Source organism: Papaver somniferum, chromosome 6, assembly GCF_003573695.1.
Source record: "Papaver somniferum cultivar HN1 chromosome 6, ASM357369v1, whole genome shotgun sequence".
Classification (NCBI taxonomy): domain Eukaryota; kingdom Viridiplantae; phylum Streptophyta; class Magnoliopsida; order Ranunculales; family Papaveraceae; genus Papaver; species Papaver somniferum.
Window position 1 is genome coordinate 107,958,444 of NC_039363.1, and position 25,202 is coordinate 107,983,645.

Here is a 25,202-nt window from a genome sequence, read left to right on the forward strand (position 1 = left end):
GAAGTCTTCAAGTAGTTAACCTACAAGGTTTTGGAAAAAACCTAAGGTTAAAAGAGAATCGACTCTAGTCACAACTAGTATCACACATGAGGTGTGGGGATTAGGTTTCCCAGTTGCTAGAGTTCTCCCTTATATATATAGTTTTCAAATCAGGGTTTCCGATCAATTTTACCTTGGTAACAAAGCATTCAAATATTCACCGTTAGATGAAAACCTGATTAGACTCAAGCTAATATCTTTCAACCGTTAAATCGAACTTAGCTTGTTACACACAAATGAAATGTACCTTCATTTAGATATGAGTAACCGTACCTAAACGTGTACACCTTGTTGGCTCAACAATAGTTGACTGAAGTTAGCCATATGACCACTTTCATATCAACCTTATTCATCTTAATCACAACTAGTTCAAATGATTCAAATGAAACTAGTTCTAGAGTTGTTCAATTGTTTATATTCTCATAGAAGTATACACGACACGATTGAAATAAAATCGGTTTGATTCACTCGAATCGATTCATGAACATTATAGCCACGGTTTGCAAAAGATTGCATTCCTTGTTATATTAATGTATTGGTTCATGACATAACCGATTTTGGAACATAACTCACTCAAGTATGCAAACGGGTACGCATACCTAAGTAGCCGGACTTGGATTGTGTTCGACAGTACGCAAACGGGTATGCATACTGTTACACATCCAAACTTTAGTTGAAATCCGTACGCGTACGGGTACGCATACCAAATTTCTTGGACTTCAACTGAGTTCGCCAGTACGTGTACGGGTATGCATACCAAGGCTCCCGGACTTCACCTGACCTTGCCAGTACGCATACGGGTATGCATACTACACCGTTCTTGGATCAACATATATGCAAGTACGCATACTATGTCTATAGTCCAAATAATGTTAAGTGTTCTAAACTCCATTTTAATCATTGAAACATTCTTAGAAGACGACAATAGATGTCTCACACAAGCTATTAGATTCAAAGCAATTTTCAAGTGATCGAATGATCAATACGAGACATTCCGAGTCTACATCAAATGATTGTCTCACAGAAATCATGTAAGATGTTACAAGAAGTTACGGAACCATTTTTTATCATTATTGCATAACTGACTACAATAGTTTATTAGTTATTACATATTCTTCTTTATCCATTGGATGCAAAAAATTGTATAGGTTTTATTGCATGACCTCTTCTACATTTTGCGCATGCTTGCATCTGTGTGTTGTATTTATCGATGTTGTACACACATCTTGTGGGAGATTTGAGCATCAGGCAGTTTAAAGTAGAAAGTTGCTTTAGAAGGATTATTAATAGGTGCAGTGCTAGAAATCATATGTAACTACGATGAGGAGAAGGGATTGGTAAGCACCTTGGCTGTAGGAGTATCAATGCTAGGCCCTGGTGCTGCCAGGTAGAATGTACCCACAAATCATGTGGATGGCTGGGACCGTGATTCTGCGTTTATGGTTCTGTGACCACACAAATGAGTTACTGATATATATTTTATATTGTAAAAGATAATCCAACTGATCATGGAGTCTAGGGTTCATCTGAACCCGAACGCAAAACTACTACTACTATTAAGCTAACTTGTTATCAGTTTTATTAGGGGTATGGTCTCAAATCTTTTGCTCCCCTGCTGCATAATAGTAGTTCTTGAAGGTTCCTTCTTTAGCCTATGGATATGGTTTCTGATACACAATCTTTAGATTTGCCAGTTTTGACATTGTAAGCTACTGCAGGTGCGCGATTTCCTAGCTCAAGTGAATCAAATCATTGCAAGTGATTTTGGCCAAGGGTCCTGGTTACCATTTTGAGTCACACCATTAATTACATTTCAGCTAATAGTAAGGTTTACTCTTCTGATTTTAACTTAGAACATGGCCCAAGAAATTTCAGAAGGACCTACTAGCATGTGATCTGTGGGAAATCTGAAAATGTATATATTACTTTTCAACCATCCACATGATTTGTAGACGAAATGTGCCACACATTAGATGTTACGTTTAATTTACTTCATGATCGACTGAAATGGAGTTATAAATTGAACTTGGATCAATGTTTTCTCAGCTTTAGTTTTATGTTTAATGGTGTTGAATTTTGTTTATATATTTTTCAAGTATAGGAATTATGATGTTGGAATTACTTTTAGGGTTTCAAGATACTCCTGTGCTGGTTGTTTTAGATTTTTCGGTGTTACGTATTGAATTTGCTTCCGTTTGCTCTTGGCAGTATAACAATAACAAAGGCTCACAAGCTATTCCACTGCTTTCAAGGAGCTGCCAACAGGTATGTTGGAATTCCACTCTACTTCAGATATTTGATTTGTATAATTAGAGGTTGATATACTTTTCTAGCTTTTTGACACCTATCCATCCTTGCTGAACAGGTCCCTTAGTGCATGTGTTTTATGGTATTATCAAATTACGTGACTCATGGTGAATATGAGTTGTTAGTTTCATTATTGGTACACCCACACAATGGAGTAGCACATTCTCTACTAAAATTGTGAAGCTTTTCAGTTTGAAATTGTAATTGCTGTTATGTAGTTATTGTTGTTGGTAGCTAGCATAGTACACCCTAATGTCCGACAACTCAGAAGTATTTGATGCGATTGGATTGATTGGTTGACTTTGTTATGCATTATATATATATATATAACTCTTCAAGCTTCTGTCCAGTAGTTGCAAATGTTCCCATGGCTTTGAAACAGCTCTATATTATCTTACTTCAAAGGTTAATGTTTGTATTTATTTGTTTTAATTATCAGATCAATTATCTCAGAAGTTCAATTTTAGGTACCATATAGACAAGACTAACTGAATGTTAAATGTATTCCTATATGTTCTGCAAGTCTTCTGTGTTTGGTATCTGGTTCTCGATGATGTCTTTCAGGCCACCTTACCTTGCCTTGCCTTTTTGTTATAGTCACCTGCATAATTACTTCTCCTCTTGATAATATTTTCCACCTTTCCATCTTTTCAAGTCATGTTTAATGAGCGGTAGTGGCTTAAAGTTCAAATTTGAATTTTATTCTGTATGTTGTTTGTACTTTGTAATTTTGTAAGTTTGTTGTCTGTAGTGGTGTATAATTGTATGTGTTTGATTCTTTGTTACCGATTTGAATACAGTTGCTTGTTTAATTTTGAAGTTGTTCATGACGAGTTCTTAATTATTGATTAAATAGATTCTACTCATCCTCAATCAGTAGTTCAGCTGTCACTTATTTAGTCATTTAGTCTCCTAAATTCAAGTGTATGCAATGAACAATAGCCGGATTTACGAGAAGAAGGATTAGTTGGGCTTCTATAACCAAATATCTCCTTTTCTATAACCATGTTTTTTTTCTCCTCATGCAATTCCATGAATCACCCTTCTTAAGTAAAAAAAAAGTTATTTTGTTTTGGGATTGTAAAAATAGAAATTTCTTATAGATTTATCAAAACCCCTAATCTCATATGGCACATATACACATATACCTCTTCATCTTGATTGTATTTTTTGTTATTAGAAAGCAAAACAACATGAAAAAAGGTGGTATTTGAAATAGTTGATTTTAATAGAATCTCTCGGATTTTCCAAGTTTTTTTTGTGAATCAAATAACCAATGAAGCAAAATCAGATCATTCTGTTTTGTAGCCGTGTTCAATCTTAGTATCTGATACTGAAGACTGTTTCTTTTCCTTGAACATTTCTTCTTGATTAAGTTTATTCGCTGTTGTTCAGATTGCCTCAGTTGGTTTGAATTGATTAATTTTGGTTGTCATCGATCGTGATTGTGTTGTTACTGATATGGGTTTGTTTTGTGCAGAGATGAATCTTATACGGGTTGGAGCTAGATCCGTTAATGGTGGCTTATCTGGGCAATGTCGTCAACCATGGATGATCAGAAATATTTCTTCTGCTGGACATTCAGGTTTATGCTATCATCTTTCTATACGGTACAGTGGGTTATTGGTTTTCCTCAGTTCAATATTATTGGTTAAAGCTGCTGATATGAGCTCAAGATAAATTAGACACTTAATAAGTGGTTTGTTTGTGTAAATATTAATCTAGGAACTTGTGTAGGTGTGTGTAAGATTAGGGCTCAGTTGGAACTGTAAATTGTCTAAATCTGAAAGTCCTCGAATCCGAGAGGGCATATCTCTCAATTTTAATGAAGACTAATGAGGAAGAAGGCAAATATATATTTAGCCAATTGATGATTGAGGCTCAATTGATATTATACCACAATCCTTATCTGATGGTGCTGCTTTTATATGCATTCATTCTTCACTCAAAATAAACTATTTTAAAAATAAAAAGTCTGACTGTTATGTTATCTGTAAATGTTTAATTGATACCTTCATGAATGTACAGACGATTATTATCAGATGATATCAATTGCCAGTCAGGCATCTTAGACTCACTTCACTGGCCTGATAAATATCTTACTGTTTGTTTTCATCAGTGCTAATAGGTTTACTACATTACTCAAGATTTAAATCTAAATCCTGTCATTTTAATGTACACGTAAACAGGTTACCTCAATGATGACAACAGAATTAGGAAGTCCTTCGAATCGTCTGATGATTTTGAGCGGAGGATTTTTGGTGAGATTCCTGACAGTACTCGAAACACAGATTCCTTCTACTAGAAACTTGATAAACTTGGCCCTCGTGGTAGATCTGGGTTTGGTGCACGTAGTAATTACCAGTCTGTGGATAGCCTGGATGAGAATTTCAATTCATTATCAGATGGGATGGATGGAAAATTGAAGAAAGCTGCCAACTATTTTGGGTTTAATTACGACGAGCTAGAGACAGAAGATTATGCGTATAGACCAGACGTGAACTTCAGACCTGGGACAACGTAAGCCTTCTGTTTAGTAATTTATGCATGGAGTTGTAGAATTGGGAAATTTTGGTATGAGGCAGCTGTTTGATCCTCCTTTCATCTGTTTAGAGTTAGAGAAAGAATCTTGCAAATGTCATGATGAAGTTGTGCTAATTATTGTCGTAGTCGTTAAAGTTGCAACTGCTATGTACATGCAAATATAAGTTGTATGTGTGAGATTAATATGTATTCCAATGAGAAGCAACATAATATGGAAAAAAAAAGACTAGATATATCTTCAGCTATAGTACTTGAGTTTGCAAGTCTCTTCTTGCTGCCATGATCTTCTGTTTTACCTTGTGCATGTGCTCTTGTTCTGTCTTGCAATATAGAGCTTGATTGTGTCTTTTGTGCAGGATCTTGATATTAGAAGAGCAGGAGTGTGGAAACCCTTTCAGAGAGAGGAATTCACTACTACAACGGAGGATGTGCTGAAATATGCTGATTTTCGGGTGCGCATTTACTACTTCGTTTATTAAATTTCTGTGGTTGATTAATGGTGGAAAAAAGGGTTTTAGCTATCATTTTTGTGTTTTACTTGTTAACATCAAATCATGTGATTTTTCTGTATGGTATCTGCCTAGTTGAAAATGCAACGTCTCCAAAGCAACCTTTCTCTTATACTTTAAGTAATGTCGAATTCGATATATCTGGGCGTACAAATGTGTTAAGACATTTCAACATAGGCGACTGTCCAGCTTTCTCACCTTTGTGATTTTCTTATAGTTACATTGACAGACGGTATAGGATTATTGTTGGTACTCATTGCAGATTTTTCTAAAACAAGATTTTCCTTGATTTCTCTTTATCTTCCAAGATCATTTCCCCCTTATCTTCTCTCTTTCTTTTTTGTGCCCTAGAGACTAGCAAGTCGATGATTAAGAAACTCGGACTTGACTTTTTTTGGCTCAACCTTTACACAACAGGTAGTTCACCCCATCAACGATCTGGAATCAAGAAAGTGCCAGGGAAACCAAATTACGATTAGGCTACAATTGATCTTAGTCTCTTGTTGTTTTCATTACCTCCTGCGTGGCACTTGTGCCAAATCTTTTCATAACTAAATATGACAGAATTAACGATCTGGAATCAAGAAAGTGCCAGGGAAACCAAATTATGATTAGTCTACAATTGATCTTAGTCTCATGTTGTTTTCACTACATCCTGTGTGGCACTTGTGCCAAATCTTTTCATAATTAAATATGACAGAACTGTTATTTTGAATTGCAATGTTTAGCTGGCTGTAACAATCTTATGCAACTGTACTCATGTTTGAAGCTACTGACGTATTGCAGAACCTTAGATTCCTTGCCAACTTTATTACTGAAGCTGGTATCATTGAAAAAAGAAGCAAGGTAAGTAACAGAGTTCAGATTCAGACTTTCTGTTTAATACAGATTAAAATTGTTTTGACTAGTGTAGAGTGCCTTGGCTTATTCTTTCAGATGCTTCATCTGTTTGTTTTTTTGATTTTTGCCTTTGCTTTTTCCTTTTTTCATTTTGCAGTTCAAGATTAGTGCCAAAGCCCAGAGAAAAATTGCTAGGGAGATCAAGATATCAAGAGCTCTTGGCCTAATGCCTTTCACTACCATGGGGCAAGACCCGTTCATTCCTGGAAAATCGAGGTTAGAGAACGAAGATGAGGAATACGACTTTTATGCTCGTCCATCGATACGGGAGAGGTTCACTGTAAGCCTATGAGGTTTTATTTCATCTTTCGATACATTTTTGTTAGCTTTAGTTATCTTTTTGATGTGTAATTGGTGTACGCAAAAAAAAAGTTCCAAAGATTAACTAAAAAGGAAATTTAGATTAATATTAGCAATACTTGAAAAAAAAAAGGTATAAAACCTCCAAACAACATGAACTTTAGATGGTTTTTTAATTTGAGATCTCTACATGGCAATATCAATCATATTGGCAAACAAGGTTTCCATCATTCGCGTCTCCATCTCTACGGCATCAAGTGCTTTACTCTTCTTGGCATCTACGTAAGACTTTGGCTTTTTAAGCATGGGACATGCACTTGAAGATAGTGGAATAATTGGAAGGTTGTCACAGTTGCAGATATCAATCATATAACCATCAGGGTCGTGGAAGAAGAGCTGATTGACGAAAACACCGCCTTCTTCGACGAGGGCAGTTTCATACTTCGTTCCCATCTCTCGTGGTTTCTTCTTTACAAATTCAATATCTGTACACCGTGTAGAACAACATACAGGTACAAATTAGTCTCAAATGACCCCTTCATGAATCCGAAACATATAATACATGTTTGCAACTATAAGCAATTAATATGTACATCTGAAGAGAAGGACTTACTTGGAAAGAAATGTGATTATCTTTTGGGTTGATTTTTACTGGCATTTGTTGGACATCATTAATGGAATTACACTGTAACAAGTGTATCCCAATTCCATAGTTGAATAACCTGTAAAATTCCAATAATTACATTAGACCAAAACTATAGGCCAAGTAAATTAAATTGTAATACCAAAAATTATGGTGAATTATATTACAACTTACCATGCTCCTTCAAATTTGAAAGAAGAAGGTCTTTAAATGAGGACAAAACCAAGAACTTCTTGATAAAACTTGGATGATTCCGTAACTGACTTACAAAGATATGATACATGGTTTAGAGATAACAATGGCAAAGCAGAATTGCTTACGTTTTTTTCTAGCGAAACTCCCATCTCTCTCAAACTCTGTTACTAACTTTATATCAAAACTAAAAGTACCTTCGCTTTCTAAATCTCCTCTTAACACCTACTTCTCTCTCGCTAATTGAAATTCTCAACAACGTTAGTATGCTTCTACCTCTAAGGCTATAACTCTGTATATTGGTTTTGATATTGAGATGAAATGAGAATGAGATGAGGAGCTATATTTATAGACAAAACTATGACGAGTCCTGACCACTGTTATCTACGTGGACATGAGTGTATTCGATAGTTGTAGTGTGCGAACTTATCCAGCAAGGGAATACTTTGATGCCTCTGAACATGAGTAGCTCCAACATACTTGGAAAACGAGGAGCTCCTTAAATCCAACGTGGTTAACGAGTTACGCGTATGAATTAACCGCCAAAACATGAGTCTGTTTTCTAATGCACATGATTCATCATCTTTGTTCGTTTGTCTGTTTTCTTCTCTACTCTAGAGTGTAGTTGGTAATATTTTTGTACTAATTAGGAAAGTGGAACCGAGTCAAAAGCTTCTGGTATATGGTGAGATATTATCCAAAGTACGAAGTTTTTGACCTATACCATGCCTTAAGCTACAAGAAACAGTCGGTCTCATTTCATTTGCTGTTGCTTAAAAATCTAACCAAAATAAATTAGAGTTGATTTGCCTTTCTTTTCCAAGATACTTTAATACAGATACATACAGTACGATCTATGTTTTCAATGGAGTGTGTAATAATTTAGTAATCAGAACTTATTTTGCTGACAACAAGTGATGGAAACTTATTTTTTCGCAAAGGAGAGAATCTTGTTGTCTTTGGATTTTATCAGATGGCGGCCGTGGTTCACATGTTGGACCAAGTCGAAACGCGTCCTTGGAGTAGTAGAGTTGATTAGGATGAGGTTGTAGCCTAGGATTCGAGGTTGATTGATACAACAAGAATCATGTTCATTTTCAGACGTTGTCTCCAGCAGAGATCCACATAAATCATTAGTAAACAATAAACTAAAAATGTTATTTGTTGATACTTAAAAGGAAGAAATTTATTTTTTGGATTAAGAGATACCGCGAACATTGAATTTACAAGGGCAGTTTCTATGGACTCAATAAATATGAAATTTGTTTATTTTGTTCTTATTATGGACTCAACGAACTTAAAAAACTGATGGGTAACCCAATAAAATTGTTGGTTTGTTGAGTGAGACGGAAGAACATGAACACGCTTGATGGAACAACGGGCGGCTGTGACAAACACATTGGCGTTTGAACCACAAACACTGGCGTGTGTTCCAAAACCGCACGGTTTTCCTTCACACACCAGCGTTTGAACTCAATCCTCCAGCGTGTAAACCAAAACCGCGAACGGCTACATCTAGACGGCTGAAAAATCTTGTCATCCAACGGCTAGAAGTTTCAGTTCTATAAATACTCCTCCTTTCAACTCCAAATTCCCATATTCTAAATCTCTTCACTCTCAAATCATCTACAAAAATTCCTCCCAGAGATCGTGATGTTAGATTCACTCAACAAGAGGATTAAGCTATTTGTAGAGCCTCTGTTTTTCACACACAAAAAGCTATTTTTAGGAATGTAGCCGAATCGACGTTTTGTTTCTGGGAGAAAGTTTATAGAATGTTTGTCGCTGAAATGGGGAACATTTATGGGGGTGATTCTCACGGATTGTCGTATCTTTTTAGTGTAATTAGTCATCATGTATCGGAATTCATAGCTGTACTAGTGCACAATCACAAAAATAAACTCAACGGTGAAGCTGTAAATGAAGTGGAACCCAAAATACTAGCGATGTGGGAAGTATCTCACGACGGACGTCCTTTGGACTTCCAAGTTTGTTTCAACATTCTTAGGGTGCTCAACAGATACGATCCCTACATCGTCCTAGGAATTCCACCACCCGACGAGAATTGACGCCTATGTAGTAGTTGTTTTAATCTAATGTATTTCCTTTATTCTCATGTATGATGTAGTTGTTTAATCAAATGCAGTATGTTTTTATTTATGATATTGATGGTGCAATGTTTAATCCAATGCTTAATACAAGAAAGATTTAAATTAGTTATGATATTGATGGTGGAAATGCGAAGACATCCACATGTTTGATTTAGATAATCATAATAACACAAATTAAACACCAAACTAAATAACATAATACCATAATGAATCGATTTTTCCTTCAACTTCAATTAGTCCACTCCACCAAAAAACACGTAGGACATTTCCAGAAATGCCTTCCATATGTGTCTTCTCCAGAAGAAGTGCACGAATGCATATAAGTCTTGCAACCGTGCTTTGAGCATCCACTGATTCTCTGTGGATAATTAATGTTTGTATTCATGATCTCCATAACTACAATGCTTGCAGTGTAATAACCTGTTATTCAATTTGGCTTTAAGTTTGAAGTTTTTGCAGAGTGTAGCAAACTTTTCTTCTTCTTTTTTAATCTTCATAACATCATCTAGCATATGTGGTTCCTCTGGACAGTTGGGATCTTGACATTGCAAACACCTGAGCTTTTCCGGTTGTGATTCAATCACCATTCTGATGCGTGAACAACCTTCCCGTGGACACTTTGAATACATCCAAGGGCATTGCATAAGACTGTGGTTATCCATGAAACATAATGGACAAACCTCTTTTTCTTCGATACATAATATTTGCTTCGCTTTGCCTTAGAAAACATGGTGGATGTTATTGGATTTATAGAAATTTGTTGGTTTGGTTAAGAATCAAACTTAGTGTTGTATTTATAACAAAAAAAATAGTCGTTGGTAATTCAAACGAGCGATCATGGTAAAGCCGCCCGGTCATGATAAAGTTGCGCGGTCATGGTTAAGCTGCGCGGTTTTACCACAAACACCAACGACTAAATTTTCAACGACTCGATTTTCTTTCTGACTCTATAAATTCCATTCTTCCCATCTCCAAATTCCCATCTTCTTCTTTCTTTCTAAAACTCTTAATCTCTCTCACTTTGCAGAAATGTCTTCTAGAAATCGTGGTCCCAAGGTTACTGAAGAAGAGAATATAATTATACGCAAAACATATTTTTTTTTATACGGCTTTCAAGACGGTCCTTTTTGGGAGAACATTTTTACAATGTTCGTCTCACTGACGGGAAACCCGGGAAGCCGATATGCTCGTCGATTATATGCTCGTTTTTAATATATTAGGTTTGAAGTCCAACCATTTGTTTCTCTGGTAATGGAAATTGATCGAGAAAAGTTCATCGGTGTAACTGAAGCTGAAGTGATCCAAACAGCTCTTGATAATTGGGAGGAATCCCACGGTAAATCTTTTCTGAACGAAGCGTGTTTCCACATTCTTAAAGATGGTCCATCTCAAGCACATCGTTATGCACTCTAATGCCTCTCCCGGTCTTTAAAATGGAAGAAGATGTTACTCTTGTTTGATGTTGGTTACATCGTATGATGAGACCAATGAACAATGATTATTTCTGGGAAAGAGTATTGGAACATTTTGTAGCGTCGTGGAACGAAACCATAAGAACCAGTAAGATCCTAGAACTAAGATTATCATTTATCACCAATGATGTCAAACATTATACAGAAGTTTTGTGGATGGTTCACCGTAGCAATTCTGGATTATCCAACGAAGAACTGGTGAGTATCTTACCTTTGTTCTCCCTGATCAACTGCATCACAAATATCTTAACTTGTTGTTTATCTGTTTCACAAAAAACCATCGCTCATACCAAGTTTACTGAAGAAACCGGAAGAGAGTTTAAGCATTTTGATTGCTATGAACTCTGTAGAGAAAATATCGCCGGATTTGATGTAGTTTGAATTGGGTTTGTTGTCATTTATTAAAATGTAGTTTGATGTTATATGCAAGTTTAAAATGTAATAAATATCGCTTAATCTGAAGTGGAAATCTATTTTAAATTCTAAATATTTTCATTCATTGATATTACTGCCAATTCTTCTACAAGATATAAACTTGGACAATAATAAAAGGTACTAAACAACTTCAATAAAAATCAAGTACAAGCTTTGGCCTCCTGTTTATCTTCCATTCAATGCGCTCTTTTACAGTTTCGCATTTGTTTTTGAATTTTTTGTTACTAATTTTCAAAACTGGAGCTCTTCTTTGCCTTTTAGCGGAACATTTTCTTGGAGCAACTTCAAAAACTTGCACTTCCCTCTTACAATTTTCAATCTTTAAACTCCCACATATTTTAGAAATAACAGCTTCAAGTTTTGCATCGCAAAAAAGTGTGATCACCTTTTCAGCCATTTCACCAGTAATAAAACTAAAAAATTGAAATATGTTTAAAAGAGAAAATTCAAGAGAAGTGAATTTTGGTATGAGTGAATTTTTTGAAGATGATGGTAAATTATAGAGGTAAAAAAGTGAATTATGAATTTTTAAGAAAACTATCCATTTGCAATTTTTCTTCAGCGCCAGCGTGTGTAGAAAGCACACCGTGTTTAACCTTCAAACGCCCGCGGTTGTGGTTCCAACGCCGAGTTTGAGCTACACACGCTGACGAGTGTTCTTTTACCTGGTGCTTGATGATCAACCGTCCACTTCTTTTCCCAAGTGAAGAAACGTGTTTGGCCATCCACCTGTCTCAACACAATTTGGCCATTGCCATAAAAAATTGTTCTAAGGAATCATCTGAATTTTTAACATTGAGGTGATGGTAATCGTTGAAGGAATCAATTTGTGGAAAGAGATGGACCACGAAAACCTAATTCATTTTTTAACACGAATAAACAACTAACTTTCATGTGTAAACGATATTTAGTGGTATCAACATTATTGGTCCATTCTATTGGCAATGATAGTCGGGGAATTCAAATTTAAACAAGTGCTATATAAATTATATATGAGGTAGAATCCATGGACACTCTTAGATGGATAAGGTCAAACAAGATTTGCGCCATTTTCTCCGCAAAATCCAGACAACAATGAATTTGTAATATTTTGATGATATGTTCCTCTTATAAGACTGTACATACCTACAAAAAAATGAACGTAATTCGACATAACAAACCTCACCATCTACCAATCTTAATTTCAACCGTTAAATTTGAACGTCTAATATTCAAAGAGGTAGATGGTTGTTTTATTCATCTCCAATTGTGTTCATTTTTTGTAGGAATGTAGAGTCTTATAAGAGGAACATATCATCAAAATATTACACTTAAATTCATTGTCTTTTGAGTTTTGCGAAAAAATTGGCGCAAATCTTGTCTGACTTTGTCCATCTAAGAATGTGCATGAATCCCCCCATTATATAAATCATATACAAGTGCATTATTGTATTTTTTTCCCAACAATTTCATCGTAAAAGGTTGTTGATTAAATTTGGATTTCAGGACCCGATCCCTTTAAATGTAAATCGGGATGAAATCATATATAATGTGACCTAAATTGATTTATCCTATGGTCCCTATACATCACGTAAAAGGTGGGTATCAGCAGTACTATGGCTGCTACTAAACTCATAACAATCCTAGCAAAACTTGTATTCATCTTTAGCAATTATGCTATATAATATAGCTTTGAGGCTTTAGCTGTGTATGTTAGTTTTGATTCCGAGATGAAATGAGAATGAGATGATGAGTTGTATGGAAAACTTCACTTTCTATATGGATAGTACAAAACCTCGCTCTTTATGAATACTCCCTCCGTCCTAGTTTACTTGTCTAAATTGGGGATTTTTTTTTTCCTAATTTTGTAACTACCGAAAATCCGGTAACACACCCAAATAAGAAAAGAAAAAGATCTAAGACATGATAAAGGTTTAGATAAGAAGTTCTTTATTAATTAACCACTCCAAGTAATGAAAATACAAGTTCTCAAGTATAAGGAAACCTTAATCTCTCCCGAAACAAAGCTATCACTTCTCACCGAATCCGACCCCCTCACATTTACCCAAGGACCCCTATTTGTATACCAGTCGACCCTAATGGTGTACAACTCATTTTACTTCGTGAGGATCTCGTGGAGATGCTTTATACTTCGCCCAGGTCATTTTCCATAAATTTTCCCCTTTCTTTCGCTGACAACTTTGAATGTATGTCGGGACAACTGTATATTTTCTTGCTCCATAATTTACTGACTTCCTCGATTATCTTTCCATCCAAGTAACCTTACTTCACCAAACTTCATTTCGTGATTGGTATCTTTCCGGGTACTCCAATTGATCCTTCGCAATTTAGACTTCTTCAAGCGAGTCACCTCGCCTCAATATGATATCTCGCGCCTGGTTTTTCATTTTGTTGACTGTTCAATAATGACGATCCCGACTTGATTTGACAAGCCACTAACTGAGATCTTTAAGTGAGATCCCTCACTCCTATCTCGTGCATTCATGTACGGCCACGTGGCGAACCTATTTTGTGTACCTACATTTTGCCTTTTTTTTATTTCGTTCGAATTTTATGAGAATGGAATAAGAACCGGTTGAGATTCCTTGGCCGCCACGTTCTCCACTTTCTGGCTTCCACGTGGCCACGTTTTCCTGGTAATCGATTACTACCGGTCAAGTTTCCTCGAACATGTCGTCAACCTGGTCTTCCGGTAACCTTCCACTTGCTTATAAATACCTCGTTTTGGCTCTAGTTTGGGGTTTCCTTCTTCTTCTTTAATACCTTCTTTTTTTGTGAACTCAAGCCATTTTTCCTTCTGCTTCAGTCTATGTCCTTATTGTTTCATTTCTCTCAACTGTCTTACCTTTCTTTTATGGCTCCAAAGAAGGTATTAACCCCTACTCAACTTAAAACCCTTGAGGATTTCCAAGCAGATTTCCAGAAGATGGGTTTGTCTCTAACCCCTGCCATTGGCTCCTCCGTGGTTCCTCCCATCCCTGCAACTCCTGATATGGAACTGAACTATCGATGGATTCTGTCCGAAACTTGGTCCGCACACAGGATAATTGTCACCGTCGGTCAGTTAAGAGCCGTGTTGTCCTTTCCCATTTACGATCCTTCTAATCCCATTTTTCTCGAGATTTTGAACAAGCTTCAATGTGGGATCTTTTAGCTTTCTGGTAATGCAATTCGTATTTCCAACGAGTTTGTACTTCGCTCATGAAAAGGTACTTCGCTGGTTCCATCAACAGCTTAGGAATTCAACCCTCGCGACTATAGTGTGGACTCCTTCGCGGCTAACTATTTCGCAAGGTTTACAAGCACTAAGAAGTATCAGGAGTGGGGCATTGATCTCATCCATAAGACTACCTGGGCCTCGTTCAAGACTCCTCTTTTAAATGTGGACCTTCTCAACCTGTCGCAAGACGAAGACTGGGCGAAGTTACCTCTAGTGGTAGGAGGTCTCTTTGTCTGGGGTGTCGATGAGAAAGGGATTCCTCGCAAAGGTCCCCTTTATAAACACGATTATCTCGCCGGTTGTGATCCTTGGAAGCTTCGCTGGTCTGTGCCAACTGAGGTATAGCTTCGTCCCTTAAACCTTTACCTAGTTTTGGGTTTTGCTTGTTCTCACACCCCTTTTCCCTTTTATTTAGTATGAGATGCCTGCTGTTGGTCTTCTCAAAGCGTGCAAGGAAGGGGATGTCACTGCTGACTCTCATGCTCTTAAACAAGTAACCATTTCGCCCATCACTCACTTTTTTGTGGTATAAACTTAAGTTTTAACCCTTTACTCTTCGTAGGGTGATACTTCCCTTGTTAGACAACCCTCTTATGACTTAGCTAAGGGACGGAAAAGGCGCGATCATCCTACTCTTCCTATTTCTCCTGCTCAGGTATCTTTACTTCGTCCAAATCATCATCTCGTATACTCTGTCTCATCCACGTACTAGTTTTACTGAACTTGTTTATTTCGCAGTCTGATGCTCCACATGCTCTTCCTTATAGCGAGCCTAAAAGGCGACGCAAGGTTTTGGACTTGGATGCTTTGACAACAGTTAGGAGCTATGTTGCTGCTCCGAGTCAACCTACAGCTCCTAAGCACCAATCTTTCAAGTCCCGTACAACCGCTTCTCCCAAGGTTGCTGATTCTTCTATTCCTCCTCCTCTAGGCGAGCATCCTGAGATACCCACAATGAAACCCCTTTATCACGAAAAGGGGAAGCAAGCGACTTCTTCTGTGACGTACAACCCCATCTATGATCCTGATATGAAGTTCCTTCAATATATCTATAACAAGGCTTGCAAAGATCCTGCTACAAGGTCTCGCACACTCGAATCTTTGGTGACTTTCAGTGCTGACGACTTTTTTTCCCAAGATTCTTCCGTGTTACTGAATGCTTCCATGAATTTGACTCTCCAACAACATTCCTCTTTAATGAATTTGGTGAGCCATGCATATTTTTCCACGACATATTTTCAGTATTTCGTGATTTATTATTAAATTCTGCTTCGACAATTTTCAGGAGGTCAATCGTCATATGGCCAGCTTAGTGGAGGCTAGGTTGGTCCGAGAGAAGATGAAGAAGGATGATTCCCAAATCAATGTCTTTGACGAAGGAGCTCAGAGAGGAGAAGGAGTATTCCAGCAATCAAGAGAATAAGATGGAGAAGCTTCGAAGTAAGTTTTCTTCCCTTGTAGGTGCATTTCTTGCCTTTGTTTTTACTTCTGTTATTTTCTTATTTTGGGTTTCGTCAAGCTCGATGCATGCAATGCCAAATGGGTTCTGAAGTGTCCACCTCGCTGGAAGATATCCGAAATAAAAATTTGAACCTCATGACTCAGAATGATTGTTATGTGTCTGGAAACTTGATCTTGAACGAGAAGGTCGATACCCTTTTCTCGCAAATGAACCGTCTGTCTACCGATTGTTCTCATAACGAAGAGCTGAACCTTCATCTTCACGACGAGAACGAGCGCCTTAAGTTAGAACTTCAGGGAGTTAAAAATTCCCTTACTACCTCGAGGAATCTTCATGCCTCGTTATTATCTGCCTATAAGAGACTGGAGGAAGATAATGAGCGTGTGATCAGTAGGAAAAATCAGGTTGTGGTTGATCTTCGCAAATCTCGTAACAAAGTAGTTGGTTTAAATGAAGAAATTGATTGTCTAAAGAAAAAGGTGGAATTTCTTCAGGCTCAGCTGGATAACCCTTCGCGCTCGAAGTCTGTCAAATCTTCCTCCCAAGTAAAGTCTGTAGATCTTCGCAAGAACAAGGGTGCTCTCGTTATTCAACCTAGCAAGGATACTTCAAAGTCTGGTCATGGTGAAGGTTGGGATAATGCATATCACGATCTATGCGTTCAACTCCAAAATTCAGATCTAGAAATCTTCAGGCTGGATCATTTGCACTCCGATATCCAAGAAACTTTGAATACCACTATCTTACAGATGGAAGGTAGTTCTAGGTGTAATTCGAGATACTATCAGTTATGTAAAATTTCATATTTCTAATAAAATCTTGTTTTGCTTTTGCAGAATCCGAGGAGTGTTACAAGAATCAAGTTCATCACCTTTCCCGTGAGAGAGATGAGTCCCGCAAAGAGGTTTCTTGTCTCAAGGATGAGGTCAAAGGTTTGAACGTTCATCTCGATGAGATGATAGAGGATTATGGGAAAGTAGCGAAGTTATCTCGCAAGAATACCCAGGATCACCTGATTGCTCTCTTCAACAGCTTCTGTGACGAGCATGGCATTCCTTATCATACCTTTCCTCTTGAGGTCTTTTCTGATGACGAGCAACCAATCAACCGCGGAACTGTCTTAGGTGAAGAAGGGGAGCTTACTGAGGGTTACGAGGGGAAAAAAATCAATGAGACCGAGGTCGAGGAGGAAGAGTCCAAGTGTGCCTTTGCTTCCTCGAGTTTTCCAGGACAACCTTCGGACCTTGGTGCAGATACTGGAGATGGTTTTGGTGGGGTTGGTGGTGGGGTTCCTGAGGAAACAGTTGCTGATGGAATTCCTCTTCAGCAACGATCTGAGTTTCCCTTCTCCCATGTTTTTCAAATTTAGTTTTTATAACAATCTCTTTATCTGGGCACTCCCAAGCTTGGGGGGCAAAACACCTTGACTTTTTTCTTTTATATATTGCTGATTGTCTTTAAGTAACACTTTAAACATCAAGTAATACTTTAAATATTGTGATTTTCTATTTCGTCAAGTATATACTCGCCGAGGGAATACTCAAAAGAATAACAAAATTTAAAGTATATACTTGCCTCTTATTCTTTTGTGTCTTTTCGAGTTATAGAATGAAAGGTTGGCATCCCGCTATTTTGATTTTGCGTATAAGCTTTGAACTTTTTTCTTCGTTACGTGTTCTTACTTTAATTTTTCTCCTATGCTTCTCATGTTGTCTTTACTCTAGCTGCTTAACCTTTCCCCATTGCCCTTTGTCTGCCTTTGTCCTTTTACTCATTTCATGATAATCTTTGCTTTATGTATTGTTCTTGTGTTATTCATTCATGTGTTACTTTCCAAGGTCTTACTGTGCCTCCTAATTAAGGTCTTATTGTGCCTCATCCTTTCTGAATGATCTTTATTCGATGAAGTATCAGGAGCTTATCATTCTTTCAAATAATGATCCATCTACCTCGTATTAACATTTTATGAACCCCATTTCGCGATAGTGTGACGGGCCTAGCCATTCCCATGAATGTTATCCCCATGACATTTCCGTCTTTTTTGGTCACGCATCTCCCTAATCTGGAGGGTTCCATCCCTTTATATTCTCCATGATTTCCCCTTCAAGGAGGTTAACCTTAACATGTATGTTGGTCTCCTCCCATCCAGTTATTACGACATTCAGTTGATTTCGTGACTTTTTATTCCCTTCGCTGATATGGCTCGAGGTTACGAAGTCACACCCTAAGTGAGGTTTCTTTGGGATCGAGTGCTTTGTAGCCAATACTTGCCATACAGTCATGGCCGGTAACGCTCCAGATGTCCCAGGCATCCGCAGCTCAACCAAATACGTCGGCGCCTTGGTCATACTCCACACCCCTTACCGAAGGCCATCATAAAAGGGACACTCAGCGGATATGTCTTATCATTGCCCCTAGCTTCCTTTCTGAGAGTTGTTCATGACATGTGTTAGGTCTTTCCTCTTGCACTTTCATGCGAACTAGGGAGCATGCCGTGGATTCTCAGCCTTTCTAGGAGAAGGGTTTACGTTTCTCTAGAAACCATTCATTTCGTGGGTCTTATTCGCCTCCTAATATGAGGTCTTACTCGCCTGTGTTGTAGTTCGTGTTATTTTAGATGCCTTATTTGAATCGGTTCATCAAACTTGAAAATATTATTGATATTATTTTGTGAATCTGGTACATTTTCTAATGATAAGTTTGTAAGTACATTTTCTCGTTTCTATGATTCTTTCTCAACATTTAGCGTTCTTTTTCTAGGCGGATATGCTCTGACTGATACCTTTTCAATTCCTTCTTCTTCACTTCGTTTCTGATCTTGAACAATGTTGAAATAAGGGGTGTCTGGCTGACAGTGCATAAATAAACGATCGTACTAAATCTTCTTCTAATATCCTTCCCTTTAGTTCTTTGAAAATTGTATCCCACCTTGTCACAATACTTCTCAAGCTTTCATTTTCCCTTTGTTTCAACGAAAACAGTGCTGCTATTTCTGGTTTTCATAGCTCACTTATCGCACATATGTTCATCATTTCTGGTCCTTCCTGCATTCCAGATTTCCTCCCCGTCACTGGGTTATTGCTCGATGCACCTTTTACCCTTGTCATCATCAACTGCTGCATACGATATTCTTTTTCCCTGAATTCCCTCCTGCTGATTTCTATGGCTCTTTTCAAATATTCCTTTTCACTTTGTTCCCTTCTCCCCCTCATATCTCGCCGATACTCATGATATTCTTCAGCTTCCAATTTCTTTCCCGAAGTATTTTCTCCTCTTTTGGTGTTACGTTCCATTTGTTTTCCTTTTAGGTGATTGTTCTTAATCAAGAGCTTCTCGTTTTGCCTTTCTAGCCTAATTCGTTCTCTTATCAAGTCTTTCTTTCTTCGTCTTTCTTGGTAGAGATCCTCCTTTAGTTATTCCATTTCCTTGCCTTCGTCGCATGCCTCGTTTTCCTTATCAAGATAACCGGGCAATTCAACACTTTCCTCAACCTCTTGTATCGATACCTTCTTGCGCTTGGAATTGTTTGACTTTGTTCCGCCTTGCGGGGTTCGCTTTTCCTTGGCGATTGGGGTTTCTTTCTCGCTTATCACTACTACGCTTCCTTCAGCTATTTTTCCCTTCTTCGTTTTCCCGCTTTGCTTTATCTCGGCTTGGTTTTCCTCCTCTGGAGTCTTTTCGCGGTCTTTCTCATTGGGTATCGCCATCTTTCCTGCCTCTTCCATGCTTTTTCTGTGTTGCGATCTGTTCTTCGCTTATCCCAATAGTGAACACCATCAGTTGCTACGCTCTCTTTGCTTCGCATACCTTCTTCTGTTCTATCTTTCTTCTCAGTTTTTCCTCATAGTTTTGGACATCCTTTGCGATACAATCTCGCGCATCCTTTAGATCTCCCTTAATCTCGCCTATTCTACTTGGCATCGGAAACCGCGCAGCCTGATGATACGTAGATGCAATCCCTTTTATCCCATGTATCCATGGAAGACCTATAAGAGCATTATAAGGAGAGTCTATATCTATCAAACAAATAGTAACCTTTGTTTCCAACTCGCCCGCAAAAATCTTCACAACTAATTCTCCCTTTGGTTTTGACGCAACCCCGTTGAACCCGTATATGTTATATGTCGAGGGTACAAGGTCTGAATCTTTGTACCCCTAAATTCATGATAAAAGAGTATGTCGATTGAACTCTCCGTATCCACCAGGATTATGTCTATTGCCCAAATTTTATCTTTCTTGACTTCGTCTTCCTCCCACCTTGAATATTTCCCAAAATTTAAGGTTACGACCAACGGCTCTGTGTGTAAAGCTCCTCCCTCTGGTGTGTCCTTTGCTGAGAATGTTATCTCCCTCTTTTGCCATTATTCCAATGACCCCTTCTTTTCCACGCTAAATATCTCATTCCCTTCGAAGTCCCTCTTATGCACTCTTTTGAGTATATTATCATGGAAATTTTGAATGCTCTTGGCTGAATGTATTATCGAATTACAATTCAGTTTGTAGGTTCCTCGATCTATTTCGATTCGGTACACTTGTTGATTGTCGCAAGGTGGGGGTGGGGGTGGTTGCACATATCCTTCCAGAAAATGAGCGAGCTTCCCCTGTTCCAGTAGACGAAGTATGATCCTTCGGATGTTTCGGCAGTCATTCGTGTTATGACCATGAAACCGATGATACCTGCAAAATTCATGACTCCTAGTAATAGAAGGTGGTTCTTTTCCCAGATTTGGTGGAGGCGAAATCTCTTCTGTCAGCAGTATCGCTTCTCATACCTTCTCCACAGTTGTATTAAGTCTAGGAAGCTTTACCTCTTCAAAGGCTGGTGCATTTGGTCTTCGCTCTCCAAACCTAGGTCCTTGATTTCCTATGTTATGATATCTTGTGTTACTGCTTCGGGGCTCATAATTCATTCGTCTTGACTCCTCGTATCTCTGCTGGTCGATCAACTCTTGGTCTCCGCTTGACACAACTACAAGTTTCGTCGGAACTGGGGTTGAAGGTTCCCCTTTCTCATATTTCAGATCATTCTCCATGATATGTACTGTTCTTGGTAATAGCCTTGAATTTCCTTCCTTTGCTAGAAGTGGTGTCACTTCGCTGACTTTCCTATGCTTCTCCTCCAACGCTATGTATTCCTCTTGATACTCCCTTAACTCATTCATCGTCAAGGAATTTCGGATTATAAATATTTGGATGTACAATAAGTCATTCGGGAATAAGGCGTTCACGAAGGCTAGGATAAAAATTTTCTCGTCAACTCGATCTTTCTGGTAGTCCGTCGAACCATGCCAATGCTTCGCCGGTCAAGCTCGCCGGGAAGTATTTACAGAGTACTGCTTCGTTTCGTCCCAACTACATCAATTACAGAGTATACTGCTTCAAGTGTTGCACAACACTTTCCGATCCGCCGAATATGCTTGAAAATATTGGCAACACGCACTTATCAGGAATGTTCGCGTACATTATCTCGTAAGTCAATGAAGATTTATCTTCCTCTTCTATCGCCTCTGCCAGCTGCACCCTACCACCTCTTCGCGAATTGTTTATCAGTTTCCTCATATCTCGTAGCTCATTCATGACCTCGTGGTTCAGGTTTCCTTCGTTTTTTTCATGATGGTCTCCTCTCACCACGCCAAGCCTCCCTTCCCCACGTCTGATTTCTTTCTCGTGTCTCCGGTTTACATCATATTGCCTTTCCTCCTTTCGACTCGTTTCATCTTCGTTCCTCCTCTCTTCTTCATGTCTTTGTCTTTGATCTTCCCATCTTGTTGCCTCTAACGCTCTTCTCAAATCTCTCTCTTCACTGCCTTCCCTTTGCCGTCTTTTTCGTCGTTCTCCTCCGTCGTCCTCATGTGAAAATCTCCTCCATCGTGGCCCTTCTTCCTCTGAAGATATCGCGTTTCCTCCCGAGTCCATGGCGCCAGCTTCCGTTTCCTCGTTAAGTTGGCGACTTTGTAGCTCCAACCTAGCGTTTTGTCTCATCAGCCGGGCATATTGCTCTGCTAAATCCCTGTCTCGTTCCCGTTCGAGGAGAAGTGTCTCCCTTAGCTGCTCTAACGTCATGTGTTCTTCACCAATGTTTTCTTCCAACTCCTCGTGGCTCATTTATTCCTCTGCAACGATGTCTGTGTTAGAAGTGTGTACCGAGCCTTCCATAAATCCATCTTCATTAGTCTGATTATTCCGCCGTCGGTTCACGTCTTGTCTTTCCCCTGTAACTGATGTTTCTCCCCTTTCCATTCTTCCTCCTCTTTTCGCTTCCAAACGTTTGCTACTCCTCGTCGCTATCAAGTGTCTTGCTCGATCTGGTGTTCTGGCCATCAACTAATCTTTGACTCGATATCTCCAAATCTACTTCCGCTTTCAATGCAACACCTTAAGATTACTCCCCTTCCTAGATTTCTGATCTTAACTACGAATGAATCGTTTAATACCTACAAAACCCTAATTTTAAAACAACTCCCCAAAATCTTTAGCTTCTACAACTTTAACAGTTTCAACCTTTCTCAAACTCTTAGATGAGGATGAATCCCTAATCTAAGTCCCTGTTTCTGGACGCCAAAATGTAACTACCGAAAATCCGGTAGCACACCCAAGTAAGAAAACAAACAGATCTAAGACATGATAAATGTTTAGATGAGAAGTTATTTATTAATTAACCACTCCAAGCAATGAAAATACAAGTTCTCAAGTACAAGGAAACCCTAATATCTCCCTAAACAAAGTTATCACTTCTCACCGAATCCGACCCCCTTACATTTACCCCAGGACCCCTATATATAGACCAATCGACCCTAATGGTGTACAACTCATTTTACTTCGTGAGGATCTCGTGGATATGCTTTATACTTCGCCGAGGTCATTTTCCATAAAGTTTTCCCCTTTCTTTCGCTGACAACTTTGAATGTATGTCGGGACATCCGTCCCTTTTCTTGCTCCATAATTTACTGAGTTCGTTGATTATTTTTCCATCCAAGTAACCTTACTTCGCCAAACTTCATTTCGTGATTGGTATCTTGCCGGGAACTCCAATTGATCCTTCGCAATTTAGACTTCTTCAAACGAGTCACCTCGTCTCAATATGATATCTCGTGCCTGGTTTTTCATTTCGTTGACTGTTCAATAATGACGATCCGGACTTGATTTGACAAGCCACTGACCGAGATTTTTAAGTGAGATCCTCACTCCTATCTCGTGCATTCCTGTGCGGCCACGTGGCAAACCTATTTTGTGGACCTACAAATTTAGTTGTTAGGTTTCATATTTTTCCTCATTTTATCCTAATCTACCCCTATGTTGGAATCTGGTCATGGTATTCAGAATTGTGTAATTCTATTTGCTATACACAATCTTAAATAATCCTCTTTCTATATATCCTTTATTCTCTTGAGTTAAGATTTTTCTTTTTTTGTTTTGTTTTGAATTCTCCAAGGAAAGACCGAAAAACTAGATATGTAAAAACTATGTATTTTAAATACTAGCTTGGGGTAATTTTGGAAAAAAGATTCTTCTCTCTGCTTTCCTTAATTTTCATGCAAAAACCAATTTAGGTAAGTAAATTAGGACGAAGGGAACATAATTTTAAAAATTCATAAAATTGGCGTTCTCCAATGCAAATCAGCACCATTGTTCTTATTTTTTAATGTTTTTTTGTAATTTCCAATTCAATATTTTCTTGTACGTGGTCCATGGATATACAAAAATTAACAAAACCCGAACTATATTTATAGACAAAAACTATGATGCGTGCTGTCTGCATAGTCACCATTGACTTTAGTTGTCGCCTAATACGTGAAAGTAATTTTGAATCAACGAAGGATGTGGTTCCAAAAAGTGACAAAAGAATTCTTCCCTGCATGATTGCTGATAACTACTCGCATTAGTTTTGCACGTATTTCACAAAGCGATAAGGTTTCAGATTCTTGGCGAAGGAGCTGTGTTGGTGATCTTATCCAGCATGGGAATACTTTGATACCTTGGTACCCTCCCAACAGTGGATATTTTGGTGCATGCAAAAACGAAAGTGCCTATCCTTTTGAGGGTGAAGAACACGACGTGTGTAAACGTGTATGAGGAGAGGAGTTCCTTGAATCCAACGTGGTTACTGATTTACGCGTATAAATTGACCGCCAAAACATGAGTCTGTTTCTTTCTATGCACATGGCTCATCTTTGTTCTTTTGCCTATGTTTTTCTCTACCTGCTTTGTCACTTTAGACTAAAGATCCCCTCAGGACGAAAAAGATGTTGAATTCCCAAAAATATAGTCGGTTTTGGCTCAAAAAAAATAAATGTTGAAGATATCTTAAAATTAGACAAGCGGAACCAAGTCAAGAGCTTCTGTTATATGGCAAGGTAAGAGACATTATCCAAGATATGAAGTTTCTGATCTGACTCATATTATGCCAGCCAGTCGATCTCGTTTGATGTTGCTTAAAAATTTAACCACAATAATTAGAGTTGATTTTCCAAGATAATAGAGTACACATTTTCTCAATGGAGTGTGTGATAATTTAGGAATCAAAACTTATTCGCTGACGACAAGTACGTAGCAGAATAATATAGTCGCATGGAGAATCTTGTTCCCTTTGGGTCTTATCAGAAGACGGCCGTGGTTCACATGTTGCACCAATGGAAACGCGTCCCCTCGAGTTGAAGATTAGGTTGAAGTTGTTTGCAGTCGAAGTTGGTACAGCTTTGTACGTTATGCATTTGTTTGGATCAGTATATCCCTTTTATTATACAACAAGTCAAAAATCATGATCATTTATCTGTAACTAGATATTTAGATACCAAGTTACCATCCTATCTTTTGCAACTCGATCCTCAGCCACCTCGAAAATGGGCAGCAACTAGCTTATTCAGTTGTGATCCTCTCCTGCTCTTGTCAAGAGTGAAATTTTCATAACAGTCGTGAGCCGCATAAGTGATAACCGTAAGCACATGTTGGAGACTTCAAATATCTTCCATTCTCACACAACCAACCTGTTTCCTTACCCATCTCTGACTGTATGCTGCGCACTATATGATAGTAAACTCAACTTAATCCCAATTTAAGTAAGTCATTTA

The 25,202-nt window shown here is 38.3% G+C and overlaps 1 long non-coding RNA gene and 1 pseudogene across 1 annotated transcript; one reads left to right on the plus strand and one right to left on the minus strand.

The window, feature by feature from the left end:
- The first annotated feature begins 1,525 nt into the window (after positions 1–1,525).
- On the plus strand, positions 1,526–6,748 carry LOC113288782 (annotated as a pseudogene).
- A 137-nt stretch (positions 6,749–6,885) lies between these two features.
- LOC113288783 lies at positions 6,886–7,899 on the minus strand. Its single transcript, XR_003330704.1, has 3 exons — positions 7,417–7,899; positions 7,213–7,321; positions 6,886–7,084 (listed from the first exon to the last, which is right to left on the minus strand). It is a non-coding gene; the product is annotated as an uncharacterized LOC113288783 (long non-coding RNA).
- Positions 7,900–25,202: the final 17,303 nt, after the last annotated feature.